We start from the raw sequence: 24251 nt of genomic DNA on the forward strand, positions 1-24251 counted from the left end.
TGTGAAAATAGAACTTCAAGCATTACATGACTCTGGGGCAGCTAGCAATTTTATTGACCAAAATGGAAGACGGCCTTTTCCACCTGTGCAGGGCACTATGAATACTTGGTCATGGCCTTCGCCCTTTCTAACTGTCCTTCTGTGTTCCAGCCCTTTGTCAACGAAATATTCTTGACATGCTCAACAAAGGGGTTATTGTATATATTGACAATATCCTGATCTACTCCTCCACACCTGAAGAACACATTCAACTGGTACGCCAAGTCCTTCAACACCTCATCCAGCACCAACTATATACCAAAGCCAAGAAATGTGAGTCCACAAAGAAACTATCTTGTTCCTTGGGTACATAATTGGACCAGATGGAGTGGCTATGGATACTTCCAAAGTAATGAACTGTAAAAGAATTACAATGATTTCTTGGATTTGCCAATTTTTATAGACGCTTCATCAGAAGCTTCAGTTCAGTAGCTGCACCCCTTCCCTTCTCCGGGGAGCCTCTAAACGTCTACAGTAGCACCCAGCTGCCTCTGCTGCCTTCGAGGAACTCAAGAGATGCTTCACAATGTGCCCATACTTTGTCACCCAAACCCTACATTAACCTTCATCCAGGAATTGGATGCATCCAACACCTGTATTGGTGCAGTTCTCTCCCAACGACATGGTAACCCAGCTAAACTATTTCCATGTGCGTTCTTCTCCCGTAAACTCTCCTCTGCAGAATGGAACTATGATGTTGGCAGCTGGGAACTATTTGCTATGAAGGCGGCAATTCAGGAGTGGCGGCACTGGTTGGAAGGGGCGAGGCACCCATTTCAAGTAATTAAGGATCATCATAACCTTGAGTACATTCGAGCAGCCAAGCGGTTAAATCCCCATCGGGCCAGGTGGGCATTTTTCTTTACCCGATTCAGCTTCACTATCACCTTCCAACCAGGCTCTAAGAACACAAAAGCTGATGCATTATCTCGAATACATGACAAATCGCCGCATCCAAGTCGTCGAAGCAAGTTCCTGCTGGTCTTCAACAACCTTTGCCCCTTTCTCAATGCCCACGGTCACACATAGTTCTTGACTTCATTACCGACCTTCCCAAATCACAGGGAAAGACAGTCATTCTCTCCACAATCAACCGCTTTTCGAAAGCCTTTTGCTTGCTTCCACTGCCCAAACTCCCCACTGCACTGGAAACTGCAAAGCAAAGGCAGCTGAGATTTTAAATGTCAACTTGGAGGGGATATCTCAGTGGCTCCAAAATAACCACCTCACTTTGAACATCAGAAAAACAGTTTCGATATGTTTCTCTAATAGAAAACAAAAAGGAACATTGAAAATTAAGATACAAAATAAAGAAATAGAAGAGAATTGGTAATATATGTACCCTTTTTAAAGAAAACATGAGTGAGCAGGCAAAACACATTTCTTTTATTTCTTATGGGATTCATATTCAACTGTAGGTTATAACAGAATGGCACAATCATAAAACAAAACATGACAACAAAGAATAAAAATGAAATGACCCCTGTTCAAAAGTCTGCATACCCTTAGTTCTTAATACTGTGTATTGCACCCTGCAAATGCTAAATTGTCTTCCAGTATTTTCTGATAACATGCTGCATTCACCTTACCATCAATTTTCACAAGATTCCCCATGCCTTTAGAGCTCACACACTCCCAAAACTTCAGTAAGCCACACCATGCTTCACAGTGGGGATGGTATTCTTTTCACTATAGGCCTTGTTGACCCCTCTCCAAACATAGCGCTTATGGTTGTGACCATAAAACTCTATTTTGGTCTTGTCACTACAAATTACAGTGTGCCAGAAGCTGTGAGGCGTGTCGAGGTGTTGTCGGGCATATTGTAACCGGGCTTTTTTGTGGCATTGGCACAGTAAAGGCTTCTTTCTGGCAACCGACCATGCAGCTCATTTTTGTTCAAGTATCGTCGTATTGTGCTCCTTGAAACAACCACACCGTCTTTTTCCAGAGCAGCCTGTATTTCTCCTGAGGTTACCTGTGGGTTTTTCTTTGTATCCCGAACAATTCTTCTGGCAGTTGTGGCTGAAATCTTTCTTGGTCTACCTGACCTTGGCTTGGTATCAAGAGATCCCTGAATTTTCCACTTCTTAAGTGATTGAACAGTACTGACTGGCATTTTCAAGGCTTTGGATATCTTTTTATATCCTTTTCCATCTTTATAAAGTTCTATTACCTTGTTACACAGGTCTTTTGACAGTTCTTTTCTGCTCCCCATGGCTCAGTATCTAGCCTGCTCAGTGCATCCACATGAGAGCTAACAAGCTCATTGACTATTTATACACAGGCACTAATTGCAATTTAAAAAGCCACAGGTGTGGGAAATTAATCTTTAATTGCCATTTAAAACTGTGTGTCACCTTGTGTGTCTGTAACAAGGCCAAACATTCAAGGGTATGTAAACTTTAGATCAGGGCCATTTGGGTGATTTCTGTTATCATTATTATTTAAAAAGGAGCTAAACAACTATGTGATGGTAAATGGCTTCATATGATCACTATCCTTAAATAAAAGACATTTGTTTTTGCATGATCAGTCATATTTTCAAAATCAATGCCAAAATTTCACAATTTCTGCCAGGGTATGCAAACTTTTGAGCACAACTGTATATATAAAACTATTTTCTTAGTTTTAAAATGTTTATACATTTGTCCTACATAAAATTGGTGTATAAATGTATCCACAATAAAGCCCCACAGGTATTATGTAAATGGATAAATAGACAGGATGGTAGTAGAACAACAGGGAGCACAGCGAATGGTAACTGTAGGGTTGATTATCGCAGAACAACTCAGAGGCAAATGGCCTTTTCTGTGAAGTGTTCCCAACTCTGGAACATGCTACCATCTGAAATAAAATCAATAACAGACATAAAATCTTTCATAATATTGGTGAAGTGCTGGTTTAAAAGAAAACAGAGCTATACTAATTTTTAATTCTCAATGAAGTTTTGGTCTAATCTTTTATACTATATGTCACCAGGGTTGGGAGCAACCTTAGTATTTATGTATTTATTATAATTATTATTATTATATGATTAGTTTATATTGCTTGTTTTATGTAATTATTTATTTTTTATTTTTTTAGAAAAAAGCCTGTCTAGGGACCAGAGATGCAAATTAGCATGTGCTATAATCTTTACATACAATGCATCTTTTTTAGTTGCTGAAATCATGTTTTTGTACTGTCCTCATACAAATAAACAAACAAAAATAAATAAATAAATAAATTAGAACACCTTGGTGACTAATAACCATCTAAATTATATAACTAAACATGAGTAAACATGAGTTGTATATATGATGTCACTATTAACACAACAATAAAATAAAATTTCAGAGAATGTTGCGTGGTGCCATGTGAGGTTCGGACGTGAATGGTGAGCTCTGTGCACTTTGCTAGTTTTAATACTTTTTGTGTCATAAACTGGAGAGATTTGATACACCCTTAACTGTCCTAGGAAGGCAATATGTAAAAGAATTCAAAATCCTTGGGCTCTAGAGACATTCAAAGACACTTACGTGCTCAAGCTGAAGCCCCTGAGCAGCAGGCCGCAAGCCCTGGAGTCGATTTGGCCGGTGAGGTGAAGGAAATTCTGGGACAATTGATGAACGTGTTGGCAATGCTGATGAAGGTCGTTGCTGACTTGGAGGAGCTTGCTGTAATACGTCGATCGATCACTGCCATGGAGACAAAATTCACTGAGATGGTTACAAAAGTGGCAGATGTTGAGAAACGGATCGATTATCTGGAGTTTTTGGAGAGGAAATTAGCTGCTAATTAGCTAGCAACCAAGGTGGACTCGGAGCATGTCTGGGTAAAGTTGGAAGATATAGAGAATTGTAACCAGCAGAATAATATCAGAATTGTTGGAATTCCTGAGAGAGCAGAGGGTCAGAATATGGTGTAATTCCTGGACGGGCTCTTTCTGAGACATAACAGGCCATAAGCTGGAAATCGAGCGAGCTCACAGAGTTCCGGCCCGGCGATCCGCTGAGGGAGAGAGGCCCCGATATATTCTGGCCAAATTTCTGAGATCATCCGATAAAGATCTTGTGTTACGCGAGGCGAGGAGTAAAGGAAGGCTTTCTTGGAAGAACCACAACATTTTCTTGTTCCCAGACTTTGCGAATTCAACCAGAGAGAAACATGATCGATTCAAGGAATGTAAGAATCTCTTACATTAACGGAAGGTAGCTTTTGCACTGATGTTCCCGGCCAAATTGAGAATAGATGTTAAGGATGGCCGCAAAGTATTTACATGTCCCCAGCAAGCACTGTCCTTCATAAAGTCAATGGAGTAAGTTATTTTTTGGTGCTCACATTGCAGCCGAGTCGGACTGACTCACTGAACATTCACTTGACCATCCGAGGAAACTGGACGCCTTTTTTGTTTCTTTTTGTGCTGGTTCCGCCTAGCGGCTGGAGCTTGTTTTGTGGAGGAACACACCTTCGGGACAGTTATGTGGATGAATCTACATGTTCTTTGTGTTTATCCCGCCTATTGGCTGGAGTTTGTTTTATAGATTATCTTAGGTAATGTAATTCTGTCTCACAAAAGTTTTATTGAAACACCGGACTTCAGCAATCCGACGGTAGAGGGATGGCGCTGTTGTGCGCGGGGTTAATGCGCACGCTTTTCTTTTTTCTTTTTGTTTGGTTCGGGGGGAAGTTTGGAGTTTGATTATTGCACTAATGTTGGAATGTGGTCTTTATAATTGTATTTTTGACACACAATCTATTTTTTCTAATATGTCAAAATGTCAAATGTTAATATGAGTGGATTGTTTCTCTCCATGTGGAATGTGAATGGGTTGGGGCACCCCATAAAAAGAAGGAAGGTTATTTCTTTTCTTAAACGTAAGAAATATGATATAGTGTTTCTTCAAGAAACGCATCTTTCCCTATGGGAAGCTGAAAAATTTGGGAAGATATGGGGTGAACATGTTTTCTTTAGTGCTGGCTCAAGTTAGAGCAGGGGAGTCATTACATTGATAAGTAAGCGTCTACAATTCAAATGTCTCAAACAGACTAAAGACAAATTAGGGAAGAGTCATTATTGTTATATAATTGTTATTATAATTCAGGGGCAAAGGTTGATTTTGGCTAATATTTACACACCTAAAGCTGATGATCAGGGCTTTTTTATAGATCTTGAAGGGATGCTGCAAGCTGCTGGCACCCCTCATGATATAATATTGGGAGGAAACTTTAATCTATTGATAGACTCAATCCTTGATCATAGTGAAGCAAAAGTGTGTAAGCCCCCTAGAGCAACATTGACGCTTCACAGGATGTGTAAAAATCTTGGTCTTACAGATATTTGGAGACTTTTGAACCCATCTGGTAGGGACTACACATTCTTTTCATCAGTCCATAAGATTTATTCTAGAATAGATTTTTTTTGGATATCTAAGTCCCTCATTTCATCTGTTGTTTATTGCTCAATTGGAAACATCTTAGTCTCAGATCATGCCCTGGTGACCTTAGAGATGTTGCCACATATGGAGCAAAATAAATCATATAGTTGGTGCTTTAATGTATCCCTTTTGCTAAATCCTGAATTCCAACAAATGTTAAAGGCTGAAATCAATGTTTATATGGAGACCAACTGGTCCTCAGTATCCTCTGTGGGCGTGGCTTGGGAGGCATTTAAGGTGGTTCTTAGGGGTCGGATCATACAGTATGCCTCATTCATCAAAAAATCTAAAGCACGAGAACTCGTGGAGTTGCAAGGGAATATTAAAAGTGCCGAGACAGAGCTGAAGCGCCAAATGTCGTCTGATGGCCTCAGAGAATTGACCCGATACTATTTTGTCACGGAAGGGGGAGTTTTGGCTATTCAGGGCAAGACAGTCATACTTTGAGTCGGGGGACAAAGCAGAGAAGCTTTTGGCTAGATATATAAAGCAGAGAGAGTCTTTTTCTACCATTCCCTCAGTGAGATCTGATGGTGGTGAAATGTTTTACCTCAGCCATTAATATTAATAATTATATCTTGATCTCTATAGCTCCACGTCTTTGTCTACTGATGAAGCTATTAGAAATTTTGTGGAACCATTAGAACTCCGTAAACGGATGACTGAGCAAAAAAATTCTCTTGATTCTGAGATAACCTTGGAGGAGCTTGGTGAGGTAATCAAGGCCTTGCCTACAGGCATCCAGGGCCAGATGGCTTTGCTGCTGATTTTTTTTAGATCTTATGCTACAGAACTGGCTCTACTTTTGTTAGAAATGTATATGGAATCATTAAAGAATGGAAAGCTTCTGCCAACCATGACACAAGCCTGGATCAGTCTGATTCTTAAAAAGGACAGAGAACCAAAGATCCCTGTTCCAGCTAGATGTAAAAATATTGTCAAAAATTCTGGCTATCCGATTAAGTAAAGTTATGCATCTTATACATATAGATCAGGTGGGGTTTATTCGGGGCTGCAGCTCTTCTGATAATATTAGGCGTTTCATCAATATCATGTGGTCAGTGGTGAATGATCAGACTCTGGTTGCTGCCATCTCACTTGACACTGAAAAGGCATTTGATATGGTAGAATGGGATTATCTTTTTAAGATTTTGGAAATATATGGGTTCGGGAATACTTTCATTGGATGGATTAAGTTACTTTATAGACACCCAGTAGCGGCGGTACAAACAAATGGATTAATTTCAGATTATTTTACTCTTGATAGGGGCACCTGGCAGGGTTGCCCTCTTTCACCATTATTGTTCTGTCTTGTCCTGGAACCATTATTTGCTGCTATAAGAAGGGAAGATGATTTTCCATGGGTGGTGGCGGGAGGTGTGGCGTATAAGCTTTAGCTTTATGCAGATGATATTTTATTATTCGTCTCCGACCCTATTAGATTGCCTTGCCTCCACCAAATTATTAATTCCTTTTCTAAGTTCTTAGGATACAGAGTCAGTTGGTCTAAATCCGAGCTTTGGCTCTGACAGCGTACTGCCTAGTAACAGCTTTTCAGCCGGGCACCTTCCAGTGGCCCAAACAGGGCATTAAGTATTTGGGCATTTAGTTAGTTAATTTTGACCCTTTAATAAAAAGGTTTTCGAGTGATGTGGACAGGTGGGCTTCAATACATTAACCTTCCCAATCATAGATAAATGTTATCAAAATTAATTGTATTCCAAAATGTAACTACCTGTTACAATCTCTCCCTGTAGATGTCCCCCTCTCTTATTTCAAGCAATTTGAAAGCATAGTGAAGTCCTTCATTTGGAATGGTAAGCATCCTAGATTACATAGGCCAATTGACAAATGTGGGCTAGGCCTTCCCAAGATTTTGTTTTATAATTATGCATTCGGTCTCAGACATTTGGCTCATTGGTCGCTTCCACCTCAGAGAACCCCTCCCTGGTTTTGTATTGAACAGGAAGTTCTTGCCCCTTTTTCGCCATTGCAAAGCCTATGGAGAAGTTAATCTAATCGCCAAAACTAATCAAAGAAGTTAAGTTACACCCTGTTATCTCGCATTTGCACTCAGTATGTACAAAAGTGTCCAGAGTGTTTAATTCTGACATTTAAATGTTGCCTCAAGCATATGGCTGAACCCTAAATTATGTATTAATAAGTCCCCTTTCTGCTGGTCAGTGTGGATTGTAAAGGGGTTTACTACACTCGGTGACCTATATGTGAGTGGAGTGTTGAGATCTTTTGAAAATTTGGTTCAACATTTTGGGATTCCCAGATCTCAGTTCTTTGGTATTTACAGCTGCGCCACCTGCTCTGTACTGTTTTTGGGAGTAGCACACCCAGAGTGGAAGATACTCTGGGAGAGGTGATTACTGCTTTTGGAAAAGGTCATGAGGCATCAGTGTATTACTCCCTGCTAATTCGGAGTTTGGGGGTCGGAGCTTTAACTTCTCTCAAGAGATTATGGGAGAAAGATTTAAACTTGGTACTGGAGGAGGGAGTCTGGGCTAGGATAAAAAAAAACGTAAATTCTGCATCTAGAGATGCAAGGGTTCGCCTTATGCAATTCAGTATTTTACATTGATTCTATTGGACCCCCTCTAGATTGTATAGGCTTGGTCTTAAAGACACACCCACCTGCTGGTGATGCCAATCAGAAGATGGAGACACAACCCTTGTTTTTTGGGGGTGTGTTAAGATCCAAGAATTTTGGTTGAAGGTTCATAGTTTTATATGTGATGTTTTGGGCACTCACATTTTATCTTGCCATAGACTCTGTTTTTAGGGGCGATGGGGCGATGACCGCCGAATTTGGGGGATAAACACATAAAAAATTGGGTTCTGACCAGTATTATGATTAGTAGGCAGATTATTTTAAGGGGATGGAAGTCGGATGGAGCACCCTCATTTCCAGAGTGGTGTGCGGAAACAGGGAGGGTGGCAGCTTTCGAGGAGTTGTCAAGCAGAAGGCTGGGGTTTTGGGATTTGTTTGATAGGAAATGGGTCAATTATTTAGTGTTTTTGGGGGCTGTGGAGAGAGAAGTTTAGTTTTAATTATATATGATTATTATATTTGCTTTTTTTGTGTGTGTTTGTGTGTTTTTTTCGTGTGTGTATATTCTTATTTGTGACCACAGGGGTGCTCATTGGGGGTCAGGGTGAGGTTGGTGATTGGGGAGGGGGAGGGGGAGGGGTAATAGTGGGGGATAAATGTTAAATGTTGATTCAATGTATATATGTTGTGTTTTTTTTCTTTGTTATATGTCAACGAATCAATAAAAAATGTTAATAAAAAAAAAGAAAAAGAAAAAAAGAAAATACAATTTCAACCTCTAACAAATTGCTTATCTTGAACTTGATTTCCACGCTGCCTGAAGAGTGTCCTCGTCGCAGTCAAAATGTTGGTATCAGCATTTGAAGACGTGGTTGCAATGCATTAAACACGCTATTAAACACGGATACAACTGGTTGCTCATTATTTTCATTTATTACTGGGGGGTTGGGGAGAAAGGGGTGACATCACAAAGTGGCGAAACTCATAAATATTAATTGTTAAATAATCTTTTACTCTCTTAATAAATAGTCATTCTTGATTAACCAATTCAAGCACTCCAGTAAATATTTATCATAATTAATTTGATAACTTGAACTATAGGCTACATTTAACACTGTCAGTACTGGGATTTTGTCAGTCAGTGGATACATACATGAATCACTAAGTATTAACTAGAAAGACTGATTGGCCTTTTGGTAAAGTTTAGCCTCTAGTACCAGTGTTAATCTCGTCAATCACTGATCAAAACATTAGTCGGACAAAGGGTTTTTTGATTTTGTCAATGATAACGAAAACATGATGAAAAAGACACATCATGCCGATAATTAAACAATTTTCTTAAAGCATACTGTTGACAAAAATTGGGCAGGATAATAACAGTGCAAGATATAAACAGAAGAGGAAACATCTAGAGAAACATCTGTTTATAAAGGAAGATATAAGATATGGATTCATCTAATCCATTAATTATGTTGTTAATTAACTCACTCAAATGCATCCTATTTATACATGAGATAAATCACTATATCCACATCATATATGTAATATAACAACTTATATCTGCACAGTGAAGCAACTTGAAGGTGAAGGTGAACTTGAAGTAAGTGTCAGAATATGCATTGCTAATGTAAGTTGTGAATATGTTGTTTCAGTAAAAACACGCAATGCAATATCCTACACTGGCTAATAACAGGAAATTAATAACAGTCTCTAAAGCATGACGAATACAGAATGCAGTAGGATAACTTCTAATAAGTATAATTTTCATTATATGCTATTATTTCAGGAGCTCAGGTTTTCACAACAAGTTGTATTTTGTATATATTTTTTTATGTCTGATCAGTGGTGTATGTTTCGTGATGCTATTGACACCATCTTACAAGAGAATTTGTCACTGGTGTTACAACCTTTACTTCATTTGCAAAACAAAATTAAATAATAAAATACAGAACAATAGTCAAGTTCTCCTTTATGAATAAAAATAATGTCAAGATGTTAACAAAATTTTAGCCTCACTTTAATTGGCGAAAACTGAACTGAATTGAACATTTTTATAAGTCAGAATGTCAATTTTAAATGACCCACCTAATAAGCAGATATGGCTGAATGCATGATCGGGTTTGATGTGTTGACTGTGCGTATGTAAGCTTTTAATCCTGGTACATTTGTGACCATTTGGATTTCCGTGTATAAAACTAACTTATCATGTGCTTGAAAAGACTGTATGAGTAATTACTTGTGCGAAAAAGAATGCACTCAGCCAGCGCATCTCTGTAAGTCTGCATGAAAGCCGATTTAAATCTGGCAGCTTGTGACGCCACTGGATATTGCAGAACCACCAATGTGTGATGCTCCTCTGCGGGGCCAGTTATTTATCTTCACAAATTTGTGATGGAATGTATGATAGGGTTAAAGGCTGATTTATATTTCGAACCTACGCCGTTGCCTGACATGCACCTCTACAAGAATGTGACAATGTGTTGCATCAACGCAGACCACAACAGCTCTGGGCTGCGTTTCCCAAAAGCATGGCAGGCTTAAGTTGATCGTAGAGACCATTGGCACCAAGGTTTTGAGTTGTTTGTTTACTGTGTGTTAAACTCGTGTTAAGCGTATTTTTAACAGCATTTCACTTGTTTTAGAGAGTTATTCACATTACTACGTTTAGTGTTGTTTGTTTACGGTGTACTGAAGTTGCATTTGTTCCCACGTTTGTCATCTCGCGCGAGCCTCAGTTTCGGTTAGCCATGTGCACTAGCTTTGTTGTACGAAATAGTAAGGCGTGTCAAGCTTTTTTCACTTAACGACACAATAGCAGCATATCTTCCTATTTGACACATCAGAAGAAGTGGCAGCCCTCGTGTGAAGCCCTCCTCGTGTGAAGAACTACTTGTGTTAAAAACAGCGAGTGTACCTGTGCGAGTCCACTGAGCAAGGACACCTACAAGGCGCCACTCACAATAGCACTTAAGTATCTGTTTTATTTTGACTACTTCCTTATACATTCCTGTATGTCTACTCCCCATATAACATTTGCCCTAAAGCACATCCCTGTTATTTGTTACAGACAGTTTACACGATGCAGATGCAGGATGCATTGCAACCCACACAACCTATGGCCACTATGCACATCAGCACCTGCCCCTCATGCATTTTCGGTTGGACTCTGGAACAGCCAGTCAGCTGTGAACAAAGCAGACTTCATTCCAGCCTTCGCCACGCAGTCAGCCCTCAGCATCCTCACACTGACAGAAACATGGATACACCCAGAGGATACAGCAACACCCTCTGCCCTCTACAACAACTTCTTTTCTCACACCCCTCGACATACAGGGGTGGGGGAACAGGTTTGTTCAATCCAAACAACTGAACCTTTTCACCACTCTCCTCACTATGTAACAATACTTGAATTCCATGCTATCACTACAATGCAACCCACAAAAATCCATGTTGTTGTCATATATCGCCCTCCACGTCAGCTGGCTAACTTTCTTGAGGAGCTGGGTATCCTGCTATCCTCCTTCCCCAAAGATAGCAGCCCGCTTGTGGTTCTTAGTGATTTCAACATACACTTAGACAAGCCCCAGGCCACTGAACTTCATGCTCTTCTGGCCTCATTTGAATTGGAAAGACTATGCACTACAGCAACTCACTGATTGGGCAACCAGCTGGACCTCAATTTTACATGTAAGTGTACCACCACTAATATTCTTGTTACTTCTTTACATGTTTCTTATCACTACTTTATTCAATTCAACATGACACTCCCATCTATACTAACACATACTTTTTTTCAATGTAACCTCCATTCTCCACCTGCCTGCCTTTCCACTGTTGTCTCTACCTCTCTTCCCTTGAAAAATTTATTTTCCACCCTGAAAGTAAACACTGCTACAGACACTCTATGCTCCACTTTAACAACTTGTGAAGACAGCATCTGTCCTCTCTCCTCTAGGCCAGCACGTATGACACCACCCATCCCCAGGCTCTCTGATGTTCTTTGTGAACATCGGACTGACCTCAGGGTGGCTGAGAAGAGATAGTGGAAATCTAAAGATCCTGCAGATCTGAGTAAGTATCAGTCTCTGTTTGCTTCCTTTTCTAATAATGTTGCATCTGCAAAAATATCCTATTATCAGGACATGATCAACAACACCACAGACACTCACAGCATATTTAGGACATTTAATACACTCCTCTGTCCTCCACCTCACCACCTGACACCTCGCTGACAGCAGATGTCTTTGCCACTTTTTTTACTGATAAGGTTGCAGACATCAGCAATACATTCTCAGCACCACACCCTCTCAAACACCCGCCTTCTGGATGCAGCTCTTCTATCTCTATGCTCTCTCCTCTGTCTGACACTAAGGTTTCTAAACTCCTCCTCTCCAACTACATCACCACCTGCCCCCTTTACCCCATTCCTTCTCACCTTATCCAAGCCATCTCCCCGTCCATCCTGCCAGCACTCACATAATTAACACATCTCTTCTTACAGGCACTTTTCCCACTGTATTTAATCTGGCTCGAGTAACTCCACTGCTAAAAAAATCTGCGCTTATCCTCGCACTGACAGTAGAAAATTACAGACCAGTTTAAACACTCAAAAGGGTAGTTTTCAATCAGATCTCTGCTCATCTCTCACAGAACAAGCTGCTAGATGACAATCAGTCAGGCTTCAAAAGTCTCAAGAGAGTCACAAGAGCTGGATTCAGATCATCTGTCCTTATTCTGCTGGACCTATCTGCTGCCTTTGAGACAGTCAACCATCAGATCCTCCTGTCCACCCTCTCTACTCTGGGAATCACAGGAACAGTGCTTGGCTGGTTCAAGTCCTATCTCTCAGGCAGGTCTTTCAAGGTAGCCTGGAGATGTAAGGTGTCCACTTCTCTTCTCTACATACACAACATCACTGGGACCCATCATTTAAGCACATGGGTTCTCTTACCACTGCTACGCTGATGACAAATATCTCTACTTGTCTTTCCAGCCCAATGGCCTCATAATGATGGCTCGCATCTCTGCCTTTTTGGCAGATATCTTTGCCTGGATGAAGGATCACCACCTTCAACTCAACCTAGAGAAAAATGAGCTCCTCGTCTTTTAAGCCAACCCTGCTGTTGAGCCAAACATCACCGTTCAGCTGGGTTCATCTACAATAACACCTTCCAAAATTGTCAGAAATCTAGGGGTAACTATTGACAACCAACTCATTTTCACCGACCACATATCAAAGACAGCACAATCATGTCGATTTACATTCTACAACATCAGCAAAATAAGACCCTTCCTGTCTGAACATGCCACACAATTCTTTGTTCAATCACTTGTCATATATAGACTGGATTACTGTAATGCTCTCATTGCCGGCCTTCTTGCATGCACAATTTAGCCTCTGCAAATGATCCAGAATGCAGCAGAAGGTCTGGTCTTCAACGAACCAAAGAGAGCACATGTTATGTCTCTCTACACTGGCTGCCGGTTGCTGCACGTATCAAGTTCAAGGCTCTGATGCTGGCATATAGATCAGTCACTGGATCTGCTCTAGCTTACCAAAATCACTCCTGCAGAGCTACGTTCCCACCAGAAGCCTGCAGTTGGCTAATGAACGGTGCCTTGTTGTACCAACACAAAGAGGCACCAAATCACTTTCCCAGACTTTAGGCTTCACTGTACCTCGTTGGTGGAGTGACCTTTCCAACAGCAGACTCCCTTTCTGTCTTCAAAATATGGCTAAAGACTCATCTTTTCCATGAGCACTTGACCATACACTCATAAAAAATATACTTCTTTTATCATTTTTAATATGCGAAAATGTGACTAAAAGATACTGTTTACAACTTTAAACAATATTTGTTGTATTCTACTTGATATTTGTTTTATCTACATGTATGTGATCAGAATGATTTGACTGTGTGGGTTTTTATTTTTTTAATATTTTTTTTTTATGTTTTGATTTGATTTTGTATGTTTGACAGTATACAGACAGAACTGTAAATAATCATTTTTCATAAGTTTTGAAAATGGAACACTTGTAATTTGTCAACAAATTAATAAGCACCTGTTAAGTATATGCATGATTTATTTTCTCGCATGGCAGACAACATGTATAATAAATAATACGTACCTAAATCTTAACATGTTCACATACTTTGATTAATTTTAATGCAACAATCATTTAATAAATACTTCTGAATCCACAAATCACTTTGCTTTTGTTTATTCATGAAATGTATAATTATTTCAGGAATGAAACATTTTCTCTAAATACACTAGCACTTTGGCTGTGTTCTTGAAGAATGACAAACACCAACGCAGAAATGACTATGGTAAGTTATTTCAGCATGAAACTGATATGTTCTTTGAATTTGTTACCTGTTTGTCAATCAGCTCACTCACATGTGATATATCAAGCCAATCGTCTCACATGGTGTAAGGTGTAAGCTGATAGGTCCTTTGACGTGTAATCGGGTAGCCAATAAATTTGCATACTCTCTCCTTGCTTAACATTCGTCTCCACCTGTTTAGATCTGATACATGGGGATTGTATTTATGTCGTATTGTGCAGCAGTATGTCATAAATGCTTAATGCAGCATGTCTATTGTTTTTCTAACTGTGCAGCAGCAGCAGCGACATGTCCACATGTTTAACTCAGTATGTCTGTGTATGTTCTAACATTAGCAAGTCTCCGTACTTGCTCTGCAGCAGCATGGTAGATTTAAACTGCCGAGACCAATATCCTATAAATATTTCATACCCACATTAACATGCTAAATCTTTCCGAGAATTGTTGTGTCACACTATAATTGCAACCCCCCTCATTGGTCACTAAGCGTAGCCTAAAGTGTAGTTTAATGCAGAAATATAAATTGGCCTTAAGATGAATCAAGGGCAGTGGGATGTTAGTGAATCACTGCATTCCAAACTGCATAAATGATGCCTTTTAAGGCACTATGAAGTGAGAACAATTATGGGAACCACGCTAAAGAGACGTTCCAATCAGAATTCCCAATTAAAATAACTTAAAAGTGAATTTAGAATGACAGTTATTTTTGATCCCCACACCTTTCAGCCTCACAGTGGAATACAGATGATCACTTATGAATAGAGTGCAGCCAGTGACTCAGAGGGTGTAACATAATTCCAGATCCAAGTTAGTAAATAGACAATAATGACCTCTGGTGGTATATAACACCAACCAAAACATTTATTTGTTAATTTGGCTAGTACTTATCTATTCTTTGTAGATAACTGCAATCACATACATTCTCACCTTCTGTTAACCACAGCAGTCTCATATACAACACATGTATGAGTCACTGTCGATAAGAGTGTCAGCTAAATAACACAAGTGTGTTGTGGAAAAAGGCATACACAAACATATTGTGCTTTTTATTAATTTTTTAGGTGGGAGTTTTTGAGATTTAAACAGGCTTTGCTTTGTTTATGATGACATAATCTGTTAATGCCTTTAAAGGTGTCACAACATGATAAATGAAATTTTCCTTGATATTTTTGCATATAACAGTTCATTGTACTTTTGTATTTTGAATACATAATAACAATAAAAGAGAAATGCACCTACATGATAACCATCCTTTATACAACCGAAGTGCATTTTTCTCATGAAGCTTAACTATAATAATATATTCAAAACTTCCACCGTGATTGCCAGAATTAAGATGATGCTTATTTTTTTTTCAAAGTAGTGATGCCAGTTTCCCTTTTCATCTGCTCTAAACCCAAATACACTCACCTGTGAAAGAAAGATCACCAGATGACTCATGTCTCCATTATCATATATGTATTTGTATTTTTATACATATGCACAGATATTATGAGTGAGCATCATTAGGCAGCATATTCAAACGTAAATTTTACATCTAAGAGTAATTCATGAAGCATTTTTATGCTAAAAGTAGCTCCTAAACCCACGACAACTTAAACGTTGTCCTGAGGACTTCTAAATCCCTAACAGTGACTCACAAACGATCTGAAGCAAGGCTGCTGTCGTTAATCCACATTAAAAACATTATATTAGAATATTATTATCACACTGACTCTTTAAAAAAAGTATCGTCTGAATCCCGAGGTTATTTTCCTTATTGTAAGTTAGTGATGCAGTTACCTCTCCCACAAACAACCCAATTACATTTAATAAAGGTTTTGACCAGGGATGGACTGGGACTAAAAAGTGGCCCTGGACTTTCTGGCCTAGAGCGGCCCACCAAACCCGGCTCACAACCCACCACACCAGCTCATTGATTTCATTTACTGGCTCAATTAAAAAAAAAATTTAGTCATGACAATGCAAAAAACCCACCATTGCAAAAATGGTCATAACTTTAAAACATATAAATCCACTGTAAATGTGATGAGTGGATTTTTTTTAGAGAAAGCACTAAAAATAAGCACTTTATAGCTCAGACAAATAACATGTCTGAAAAGTTTTTTCCCAACATACAGATGTTAGGTTAAAATGTACTTGAAAGTTCAAGGAAAAGTGTGTATTTTAGATGCTGTGACAAGTCAGCATTTCTTTTTTTTTATCCCCTTTTTCTCCCAATTTGGAATGTCCAATTCCCACTACTTAGTGGGAATGGTGGCGCAGTAACTCACCTCAATCCGGGTGGTGGAGGACAAGTCTCAGTTGCCTCCACTTCTGAGACAGTCAATCCGCGCATCTTATCAGGTGGCTCACTGTGCATGACACCGTGGAGACTGACAACATGTGGAGGCTCATGCTACCCTCCGCAATCCACGCACAACTTACCATGAGCCCCAATGAGAGCGAGAACCCCTAATCGTGATCACGAGGAGGTTGCCCCATGTGACTCTGCCCTCCCTAGCAACCGGGCCAATTTGGTTGCTTAGGAGACCTGGCTGGAGTCACTCAGCATGCCCTGGATTCGAACTCGCGACTCCAAGGGTGGTAGTCAGCGTCAATACTCGATGAGCTACCCAGACCCCAAGTCAGCATTTCTTCAAAGTTTTTAAAGAACTTAATCACCTTTCAAATTTTTTCTAGAAGTGCAAATAAACTATTGTCTTAGTTAATATGAGGCTGTGGAAACAACAAGTATAATAATAATATATGATGTATATTTAGCTATACAAGATCATAAAATGATGTTTAAAATAGTTAGATGAAGAAAGTGTCACAGCAGGACACTGATGACAATGCTTAAAAGTTTGTGTCAAATACCCACATAACTATGTGTAAATGTGTATTTAAAAAAAAATATGAAAAGAAAGTTGGCCAGAATATGTACATATATAAATATAAACAAATCTAAATAAGTAAAAAAAAAAAAAACATACCTCTTAAAGTGTAGATATTTTGCTGATTGATTGCTCATATTTTCACTCTATGTGAGTTTGTTGCATCTTTATATCTGCAGTGTTTTAATTCCTTCCCCAGATTATTCTTGTGAAAAACTTGTTAAAATAATCAAGATGAATTATTAAGTAGTAATGCAGATAGTGGAGAGGAGGGAGAAACAGAGGATAAAAGTAGTGAGGAATACAAAATGATACTGAAATTTAGAGAAGAAAAAAGTATGCAAGGAAGTAGTCCAATAACATTAAATAATGAATTGAGGAAGTGGAGGAGCTCACAGTGTGGCCTATGGAGGATGTGAAGCTAGGAAGAGAGCAACAGAGATACACAGTGACATATTCGAATGCATTGAAAGCTGGCGCTTCAAGGACGAAGCAAAAAGGAGTGAGTTTGGGTGGAGATGAAGAGTTTGCAAGAACAGAGAGAAATGGGAGGATAATGTCCTGGTTACTTTCGTAACCCACGTTCCCTGATGGAGGGAACGAGATGTTGTGTCGATGTAGTGACACTAGGGGTCACTCTTGGGAGCCCCAAACACCTCTGCTTTTTTGAAAAAAGGCCAATGAGAACTGGACATACTCGCACCGGACATACGGGTATAAAAGGAGCTGGTATGCAACCACTCATTCAGGTTTTGTGCTGAGGAGCCGAGACCAGGTCCCGGCCATTTCAGCGGGTAGTTCAGTGTTGTGGCAAGAAGGACACAATGTCTCATTCCCTCCATCAGGGAACGGAGGTTATGAAAGTAACCAGGACATTCCCTGTCTGTCACTCACTCGACGTTGTGTCGATGTAGTGACACTAGGGGTCCCTATACAAAATGCCACAACTAGCTGAACTGTGTTACATGAACTGGCGGTGTGTGACAGGCAGACTGCTGTGTGTCTCATAGCCAGCGCACCAGGCTGTCACATAACCTCCCCCAATGCTCTTATGAGCGTCGAACGGTCCATCAGGAACAAGTCGACTGCCCAACTATAGGGACAGTCTAGCCCAGCCGAGGCCTCTTTTCCCTCTCTTTTCTCCCCAAAAAGAGTGGAATTTGTTAACTGAATGGGAGCCATAAGTGTCTGCGTCGAGGGGTGTCCCTCCCAAGGGGAAGACACCACGGAGACCACACCCCACCCAAAAAGGGGGGGGGGTTATTTTGAGAGGAATATGTCACACGGTCTTACCGAGTCTTGTCGGAAGTATGTCATGTGGAGAGGTCCCATGGTAGGTCCTACCCAAAGGGGGAGGAGTTTCTACAAAGCATGGCGACCGGGGGCAGAGGGGCCTCTGCCAAAGGAAGATGCAGTTTGCCATCAGGGAAAAAATTTTGCAGAAGATATCACATGGGGTCGCCTTTGGGAAACCAGCACATGTGGAGCACCTAGCTCAGTACAGGGGCTCATTAGCGCACGTACTGGGCCGGTCAGCGAGTTTCTCTGCAAACTCAGCTGCCAGAGGGCTAAGGAGGAAAGTCATCCAAGGATCACAGTCTGTGAACACGACTGGGAGTCAAGAGTGCACGTCTTCCCTCAAGGGAGGGGAAAAGCGCTATGCGCAAGCGGTACACCCGTCCAGTTGTCCCAGAACTTACCTGCTCATGCCTGCCAATACACGGGACGAGACCGGCTCAACCCGGAGATTGTAGAACCTCACAAAGGTGTTGGGTGTTGCCCAGCCTGCTGCTCTGCAGATGTCTGCCAAAGAGGCACCACTGGAATGTGCCCATTCCACCAGGAATGTGGTGGCCTCCTGGGACCTGTCCCAGGAGTCCACCACATTCCTGGTGGAGTGGGCTCGTAACCCCGCAGGGGGTTGCATGTCCTGAGCCTGATATGCCATCGTGATGGTGTCGATGACGCAGTGGGTGATCCTCAGTTTGGGGACAGCGCTTCCTTTCCACTGTCCATCAAAGCAAACAAAGAGCTGCTCGGAGCTTCTAAGGCTCTGCGTGCAATCCAAATAGATGCTTAAAGCTCGCACTGGACACAGCAATGCCAAGGCTGGGTCTGCCTCCTCCTGGGGCAGCGCTTGCAGGTTCACCACTTGATCCCTAAAAGGAGTCGTGGGAACCTTGGGCACATAGTCCGGTCGGGGTCTCAGGATCACGTGAGAGTAACCCAGATCGAACTCCAGGCATGATTCACTGACAGAGAATGCCTGCATGTCCCCTACCCTTTTGATGGAAGTGAGCACAGTCAGGAGGGCAGTCTTCAAAGAGAGTGCCTTAAGCTCAACTGACTCCAAGGGCTCAAAGGGAGCTCCCTGTAGACCCCGAAGGACTACGGAGAGGTCCCATGAGGGGACGAGGCCTGGTCTGGAGGGATTCAACCTCCTGGCATCTCTCAGGAACCTGATGATCAAGTCGTGCTTCCCCAAATACTTACCATCTACTATTTCAGCGCATCACGATGCAGCAGCTACATACACCTTCAGGGTGGAGGGGAATAGCCGCCCCTCCAGCCTCTCCTGCAGGAAGGAAAGCACTGATCCGACTGCGCATCTCTGGGGGTCTTCGCGTCGGGAAGAACACCACTTAGCGAACAGACGCCACTTCAAGGCATACAGGCGCCTCATAGAGGGAGCCCTAGCCTGAGTGATCGTGTCTACCACCGCGGGTGGTAGGCCACTTAGGTCTTCCACGTCCCGTCCAGGGGCCAGAGGTGGAGATTCCAGAGGTCTGGTCGCGGGTGCCAGATGGTGCCCCGTCCCTGAGATAGAAGGTCCTTCCTCAGGGGAATTCGCCGGGGGGGGCTGTCGCGAGGTGTGTGAGATCCGAGAACCACGTCTGGGTGGTCCAGTAGGGTGCTACTAGGATGACCTGCTCCTCATCCTCCCTGACCTTGCACAGGGTCTGTGCAAGTAGGCTCACTGGGGGAAACACGTATTTGCATAGTCCAGGGGGCCATTTGTGTGCCAGCGCATCTATACCGAGAGGTGCCTCGGTCAGGGCGTTCCAGAGCGGGCAGTGGGAGGATTCCCAGGAAGCAAACAGGTCTACCTGTGCTCAACCGAATCGACTCCAAATCAGCTGGACCACCTGAGGGTGGAGTCTCTACTCTCCCCTGAGGGTAACCTGACATGACAGTGCGTCCGCTGCGGTGTTGAGGTCGCCCAGGATGTGAGTGGCTCGTAGCGACTTGAGGCACTGCTGACTCCAGAGGAGGAGACGGCGGGCGAGTTGTGACATGCAATGGGAGCGTAGACCGCCTTGGCGTTTGATGTACACTACCGATGCTGTGTTGTCTGTCCGGACCAACACGTGCTTGCCCTGGATCAATGGCCGAAACCTCCGCAGGGCGAGCAGTACTGCCAACAACTCTAGGCAGTTGAAGTGCCAATGCAGCCACGGGACAGTCCAGGAGCCGGCAGCTGTGTGCCCATTGCATACGGTGCCCCAGCCCGTCTTGGAGGCATCTGCTGTAACCACGACACGTCTGGAGATCTGCTCTAGGGGAACTCCTGCCTGTAGAAATGCAAGGTCGGTCCACGGGCTGAAGAGGCAGCGACAGATTGGCATGATGGCCATGTGATGTGTCCCGCGGCGCCATGCCCATCTTGGGACTCGAGTCTGAAGCCAGTGCTGAAGCGGTCTTATATACATCAACCTGAGTGGTGTGGCCACTGCTGAGGATGCCATATGCCCCAGAAGCCAATGAAAAAATTTCAGTGGAACTGCTGCTCTCCATCTGAATGCCTTCAGACAGTTCAGCACCGACTGTGCACGCTCATTTGTGAGGCGTGCTGTCATTGAGACTGAGTCCAACTCCAGACCGAGAAAAGAGATGCTCTGAACTGGGGAGAGCTTGCTCTTTTTACCAGAAGCCCCAGTCGGCTGAGGTGCCGGAGCATGAGGTCCCTGTGTGCACACAGCAACTCTCGAGAGTGAGCTAGGATTAGCCAGTCGTCGAGATAGTTGAGGATGCGGATGCCCACTTCCCTTAGCGGGGCAAGGGCAGCCTCTGCGTCCTTCGTGAAGATGCGAGGGGACAGGGACAGGGTGAAGGGGAGGACCTTGTACTGGTACGCCTGGCAGGAAGGGTCTGTGTCAAGGTAAGACCAAGATGTGAAAGTATGCGTCCTTCAGGTCTACCGTTGCGAACCAATCTTGAAGCCGGACACTCGCTAGAATGCGTTTTTACGTCAGCATCTTGAACGGGAGTCTGTGCAAAGCCTGGTTCAGTACTTGCAGGTCCAGGATTGGTCGCAACCCACCGCCTTTCTTCAGTACGATGAAGGGCTGTAGAACCCATTCTTCATCTCGACTGACGGGAAAGGCTCTATCGCGCCCTTGCGCAGAAGGGTAGTGATCTCCGCACGCAAGGTAGCGGCGTTCTCACCCTTCACTGAGGTGAAGCGGACGCCGCTGAACCTGGGCAGGTGCCAGACGGTCTGGATCAGCCACCACGACGGGTTGGAAAGCGCGAGCCATACGTCCAAACTCTGGACGAGGGGGACCAAGGGATCATTCCCTTGGTCCCCCTCGCCTCGCGGCGGGGCGGAGCTTGAAGTGCCAGGGGATTCAAGCCCCATGGCTGTGCTGAGTCGAGGGACATCGAAGCACTTACCTGGCTCCTGCCGCCCACCATAAGATTGGCCGAGGAGGGGGGAGGAGGAGTCTCGTCCCCGTATTCCACTAGACCCAATCCCGTGTGGGTGTGTTTGTGCCACAGCTGGGCGCACAGGGGCGGGGGGACGATGGGGGCGTCAAGGAACCGTGCCTTGTCAGCCTCGCGCATCTCAACCAAGTTGAGCCAAAGGTGGCAGTCCTGGACCACCAGGGTGGACATCGCCTGCCCGAGAGACCGTGCCGTGACCTTCATCGCCCGGAGAGCGAGGTCGGTCGGTGAGTGCAGTTCCTGCATCAATCCTGGGTCAGAACTACCCTCATGCAGTTCTTTTAGCACCTTGGCTTGGTGTACTTGCAGAAGAGCCATGGTGTGCAGGGCGGAGGCGGCTTGTCCAGTGGCACCGTAGGCTCTAGCCGTCAGGGATGACGTAAACCTACAGGCCCTGGACGGGAGTTTCGGGCACCCACGCCAGGTGGCGGCACTCTGCGGACACAGGTGCACCGCGAGAGCCTTATCCACCTGGGGGATCACCGAATACCCCCTGGCCGCTCCGCCATCAAGAGCAGCGAGAGCGGGGGAGCTGAAAGACCGTGACCGGGCAGTAAAAGGTGCCTCCCACGATCTTGTCAGCTTCTCATGCACTTCCGGGAAGTAAGGAATGGGAACCCAGGAACCAATCGTCGAGCCACGAGGGTTCAGGGGAGAGCGGAGGGTTCCACTCTAGCCTGACGTTTGCGGCCACCTGGGAAAGCATGTCCGTAATTTCCGCGTCAGCCTGGGACTGGGTGACCACTCCCGAAGGAGGAATCCCAGTTGAAGCCTCTGCGTCTGACTGGACAAGCCCGCGATCACCCCTCGATAACTCATCTTCTTCCCGGCTCCGAACGAGATGTCGAACTCTCCCTGAGACGAGCCGGCGATCTCATCCGAGCGCCCAACTGGAGCAAGCGAGCATGCTGGGGAATGGGAGGTCCATGGGGGTATACCCAGTGGTGGTTCCACTGATGTCCCAAATCGCCCCCAGTGCTAACCGGCACGGCCTCATACCCATAGGTAGAAGGACCAAGGCGGGAAGCCTCTGGGGTGGCTTGCTTTCTTATGAATACAAGCCGCGACCGCAAAGTTGCCATGGTCATGTTCTCGCAGTGAGGACAAGTCCCATCCACGAATGATGTCTCCGCATGGGCAGTGCCCAGACACGAAAGACAGCGATCGTGGCCGTCAGAAGCGGAGAGATATCGACCGCAACCAGGAATAACACACAGATGGAAAGTCATCTTTAAAAAGACGTTCCGTGTGTGCTGCTCTTTTAGAAAGAAAATATACTCTTTTTTTTAGAATATTCTCTTTTAGTTGTTTCTGCCGAAGTGCCCAGGGGTGTTCTCTGCAAACCACAGATGCAGAGGGGGAGAAGCCGCTGAAATGTGCCGTAAAATCCAGCAGAGAGAATTGAATGAACTCGGCGTTGAATTCAGCTCAATGAATAGAACCGCTCGGCTCCGAAGAGGAAATCTGAATGAGTGGTTGCATACCAGCTCCTTTTATACCCGTATGTCCAGGGGAGTGGCATGCAAATTCCACTCGCCAATTCTCATTGGCCTTTTTAAAAAAAAGCAGAGGTGTTTGGGGCTCCCAAGAGTGACCCCTAGTGTCACTACATCGACACAATGTCGAGTGAGTGACAGATAGGGAACTGAAGATACAATGGTCGCAAGTAAGGAAAACATATTACTGTTTATGGCAGAAGTTGTTAATTGCATGGCACAGACAGAAAGGAGAACGGAAAAGATTCAGATCATTATTAAAGTGGCTGAAATGTATTTGGGAGTAAGTGGAATATCTTGGGAAATGATAAGAGATGGTTTGATAACTGAAACCCAGCCTAACCCCCCCCACCTCCCCCCCCCCCGACACAAACACGCACTACAGTGGTCATAAATAATTAGAACATAAAAAAACACTTTCAAAAAACAATAAGAATGCACATACACATTTAAAACTACAAATCCCTCTCCACTACCCCTCCTCGAGAACCCTCCAAAAAAGCCAAATATCTACCCCACTTCCATTAAACAAATCCCATTTTCCCAGCCTTCTATATATGACCTCCTCAAATGCCGCTACCCCGCCCATCTCTTTGCACCACTCCTGAAATGAGGGTGCTCCAGCTGACTTCCATCCCCAAAGAATGATCCGTCTGCCGATCATAACTCTGGCTAGGACCCAACTTTTTATATGTCTGTCCCCTATATTAATGACCGCCCCATCGCCTAAGATACAGAGTCTGGGGCAAAATGAAAATGAGTGTCCAATAAGTCACACATAAAGCTCT

General features: G+C 43.5%; 1 pseudogene; it reads right to left on the minus strand.

Moving 5' to 3' along the window:
• Nucleotides 1-11161: 11161 nt before the first annotated feature.
• The window catches only part of LOC127425735 (CMP-N-acetylneuraminate-beta-galactosamide-alpha-2,3-sialyltransferase 1-like), a 36758-nt pseudogene continuing 23668 nt past the window's right edge, over nt 11162-24251 (minus strand).

The sequence above is a fragment of the Myxocyprinus asiaticus genome, chromosome 34 (genome assembly GCF_019703515.2).
Source record: "Myxocyprinus asiaticus isolate MX2 ecotype Aquarium Trade chromosome 34, UBuf_Myxa_2, whole genome shotgun sequence".
NCBI classification, from domain to species: domain Eukaryota; kingdom Metazoa; phylum Chordata; class Actinopteri; order Cypriniformes; family Catostomidae; genus Myxocyprinus; species Myxocyprinus asiaticus.